Genomic DNA, 4,621 nt, shown 5'->3' with positions numbered 1-4,621 from the left:
TGTTTTCCCCAAGCCATGAAGCCACTGTGTACATATAATGTAAGCTCAAAAGGGGAGATAATAAAAGTAAGAGAATGGATTCCATTGGAATGGGGGGGCTATGATATGAAAAGTGGTATGGAGAAAAGGGAAGAGATAGACTAGGACATGTGACATATACCTAACTCATTTACCACTATTAGAGAAATGTGGCATAACATAAAGGATGAAAAGTGGGATGTTGGACACCTCACTCTTCAGTGTACCTATTGCATCACCAACCAATTCCATTAATAATTTAATATTATGCCACTTTTTGAGATTAAGCAAGGTTATTTCTCTTTGGTTCTCTTCATCTTGCTCAATGACTTTAGTGGTTGGTTCTTAAGATGGTTATATTGTTGTTTTTTGGGATATTTAGACATAATCCAATTTTTCCCATTATACCTTAGCTAAGAAATGTGAAAGCTTTGGGAGAAAAAGGTTTATGATATTGTATAGAGGCTATAATGGGAAACATTGGAGTGTGGCCAAATATCAAAAAAACCAACAATAGAACCATCTTAAGAACCAACCAAAATATTGAAAACAACGCATTGATGATTAACAGTGAGAAAAAAATGAAAACACGATTTTAAAAAGGGGTTTTGCAATCTTTCTTCACATAGTTCAATTTTGTGAGTAGATTGGGAAGTGCAGGTTTGTGGACCAAACACTACCAAACCTGCAGAGGAGTTGTGCGAGTATTGCATGTTGAAACAAATTTTATAGGTTTGTGCACCATTTTAACTTTTGAAGTGATATTGTACATTTTCTACATACTTCTTTTTTCCTATTCGATGGCATCTTCACATTTGTTCATAGAAGCAATCTCAAACAGTTTGAGTGGGCCTACGGTTAACAACCTGTGCTTCTTCATAATATGTTACAGGCTCAATAGGGAGGTAGAGCATGTACAACTCCTTAGAATTTAGTAATTAAATCAAAGAACAATGTTAGTAAGATTACAATGCTTTTCGCAAAGGCGACATCAAAAATTTCATACATGGGAGGAGCATGATCTATTTTCAATAACTCCCACATGTATTTATGTGTGCATGTTTCTCAAATCATTAAAGGTATTTTTTGTTAAAATCGTTGTTTCAAAAACTAAAACCATTTCCCCTTTTTCAGTGACTTAAGGTTGAATAGAGTGGTAGGGTCATATGGTTCAAGTTGTTGATAGGGTAGTGTTGCAGAAGTGAAATTGGATACTAGTGTCGGAACGGGTGCAAGCAAGGGAGAAAGCCTTTTAAGTAGTGTGGCACTGTTAAAATTTTGATTTAAAAAGAAGCAATTTTCAGGATAGAATAACACATGCTACTTTAAATTATAATTAACCAATCCTGAGTCTCACTAGGTCTGAAAAAACACAAGCATTCCAGCTAAGGTGGGCCATTAAAACTGGGATTTTAGGGATAGAAAACATAGAATGATTTGCTAGGGTTGTAGAGAGGGTAGGAATTTTTTGTTGAAATTGGATTAGAAATCGTGAATGTCAATAGTTTTAACCAGAGAATTTTCTCCACAACAAAGTTTTGTTGAACAATGCTCCACTTGAACCGAACTAGCCATGGAATCGATTTATCAGACATGTCATTAATTTTAAAACCCAACAATCTAAACATTAATATGCAATCATAAATACTTTCATTCAAAGAAGATGTAGCATCCTAAGATTGAAATTGGGGGGTTTCCACTCCAAAACTAGCGCCTTAGCCTCAATGTCCATCACATCTGCATCTGAAGAAAGCCTATCTGGGTCAATGCAACATCTTTGTAAATCGCCTCTAATACACTCTCACTCTCCATATCCTCCTCCTTATGATCAATGAAGATAATGAAGCTTGCAAGCATAGGAAAATACTTAAACCGCAGGGGTTTAAGTAGCAGGGTTTCTTTTATTTAACAATTTCCATGGAGCATTGCCATCTAAAGTGTCTTCCAATTGAAAACCCTAGCAGACAGACTTGAAATAAACCCCAATAGACAAACCCATGATATATATAAACCCTTACTAGACATCCATGGCTAGAATAAACATTTCAATTCAACGCTTGGAGGCCAGATGAATGTTTCTGCACAAAATCCCAGCATTGACCTCGTTAGCTTTCTCCATCTACTCTCTCAAAACTGAATTTTGGGCATCCTTCTTAGCCTCACATTTTCATCTGCCCCAAGGCACTGGAAATCATTGTCATAGATGTACTCAAGGTGAAAACCCTTTTCCTCATTGTAAAGCATCATATGGTTGTGTCATTTCCATACGTGGTAGCCAGATTTTGTCTTCTCCGTAGTGGAAACATAGGTGTGATGTCCCCAAACCTCAACCACATTGCAAGAATTGGGCTTCAATTCATCCCCTTTGCCACTTAAAATCATGGAAACGATATTTTGTTCGAGCTTTGTGGTCTCCTTGGCAATCTTTGACAGCTTGCACTCATTTTCGATGACTTTATCATAGATATCGACCATGAGAGCATCAATGTTGAAATATGGAGGTCGAATCCCCAATCTCTCCATCATGTTGCTCAACCTGGATACATCGAGGGAAGATCCCCAATCTTTCCATCACACTACTTAGCCTAGATACATCAAGAGGATATTTAGGGCTCAATTTCCACATATCTCCTCCCCTAGATGCAAAAGTCACACAAAAATCCAAGCCACATAGTGCATAAAGGTTTAGTTACATGCGCAAGGCCATTTTACTTTAAAATAATTAAAAATATCAAAATAAAATAATTGAATAGGAATAAATAGTTAAGATGAAATGATAATTTTAAGAAAAAATGATTATTTCATCTTAAATAAATGTCTTAAATACTCTCTTCATGTAGTAGTGACATTTTTGTTCCCGTGGGGAAAGATGACACCTACACTAGAGGAGTTAGACTAAATCATGGGTATCCCTATAGTTGATGCTATCATAGAGGTTGACGTGTTTGACTGAGAAGAATAGATTTCATGCGAGTTGGAGGTAAACTATTAGCTCTCTCCACCCACATAAAATGATAGCCCTTCACATTTTATATCTTGCCTTGAAACCATATATTGACTAGGTCAAGACTTTAGCAAGCCTCCAGTGGAAAACCATCGCTATGGAATTTGTGAACTCTAAACTTATCTAAGATAAAGTCCAAGCTTTTTCTGTGATGAAGTCCGAGCCCATTCTGAGGGTGAAGTTCAAGCGTTTTTTGTGATAATATATGATCCCATTCAGAGTTGAAATCTGAGTCTATTATGTGGTGAAGACCAAGCTTTTTGGGATAGTATAGAAGGCTTAAAATTTTCCCTAGTACAAATCTAAGTAAGGACTTTTATCAAGTTCATTGTTGACAGTTGAAAGACAATTTGGGAAGAGTTTTTTGAGGGTTGACTTGGTATTTGTTGGACACTTGTCTATCTCACATTAGGAGAGAGAAGAAAGTTATGTATGTCTTGCATGTTATAGATTTGCATGCAACATACTATTCAATGTTTCAACATGTTTTTTTGACACCCATAAAATATAGATTGTTTATCATTCTCTTAGGATCAATCTGTGGAATCTCCTTCTGAAGGGCACTCTCTCCCACATGAACCTCCAACCACTAATCAAGCTGAGACTTTGAATGATGTGATTGAAAAATTTTGGAGGTTAAATCTTGATTAAGCCCCATCTAAATCAATTGAGCAGCCTGGGACATCTCAAAAAGGTCCTCCAAAATGGCTAAAAAAGACACTTGAAAGTGCTCGTCCTGATGAGGTTGGAAAGACAAGAAAAATAAGATCAACCAAATAGAATGGAGGTGATGTAGACAATCTTGTTTCACCTGCTGATATGGATGTTCTTATGATTGTGAACTAAATTTGTTTACAAATTTTGAACCAACTTCCTTCAAAGAAGTCACTTCTCATGATGAATGGAAAGAAGCGATGCAGAAAGAATATGATGCTTTGATAAAGAATGGCACCTGAAAGATGGTTGATCACCCAATGGGAACCAAACCAATAAGATGCAAGTGGGTCTTCAAGAACAAGTATAAAGTAGATGTCTCACTTGACAAGAATACAAACTAGGCTTGTGGAAAAAGGTTTTGCATAGAAAGAAAGGGCCAATTATGAGGATACTTTTTCCCCCACAACAAAATGGGCTACCATCCAGAGACTCTTTTCCTTGTCAGCTCAAACAGTTGGAAATTCCATCAAATGGATGTAAAAATTTGTTATGCAACTGACTCACAAAATAGAAGAAAATATAGAGCAATGACTTCAAAGTTAGCCTCTTCGAGGGGGAAACCTCCTTTACATTACAAAAATGAACAATTATTGGATGATACAAATGAGAAAACCTCAATTCTATATATAAGAGTATAAGGGGACATAATATAATCAAAGCCAACATAACAATAATAATATAAGGGCACAACAATAAAAATAGTGGGCTTCTATGGGGCACAATAATAACAATATGGGGACAATAGGGGCACAACAATAACAATAAGGGCTACAGTGACAATAGTAATGGGGGAATCACTAGTATTATAGGGACCTAATGTGCCCCTCTCCTTCAAAAAAGTGTTGTCCTCAATGCATGAGTAGTTCTAGATGCTTCTGTATA

At 36.4% G+C, this 4,621-nt stretch overlaps 1 pseudogene; it reads right to left on the bottom strand.

Moving 5' to 3' along the window:
* Positions 1-2,068: 2,068 nt before the first annotated feature.
* LOC149248664 (uncharacterized) lies at positions 2,069-2,644 on the bottom strand (annotated as a pseudogene).
* Between the last annotated feature and the right edge of the window lie 1,977 nt (positions 2,645-4,621).

This window comes from Pinus tabuliformis, chromosome 7, assembly GCF_031772625.1.
Source record: "Pinus tabuliformis cultivar Carrire ecotype Pingquan chromosome 7, CPIR1, whole genome shotgun sequence".
Classification (NCBI taxonomy): Eukaryota; Viridiplantae; Streptophyta; class Pinopsida; order Pinales; family Pinaceae; genus Pinus; species Pinus tabuliformis.
The sequence above is the reverse complement of the archived record's forward strand: the minus strand, read 5'-3'. Positions and strand labels throughout refer to the sequence as shown.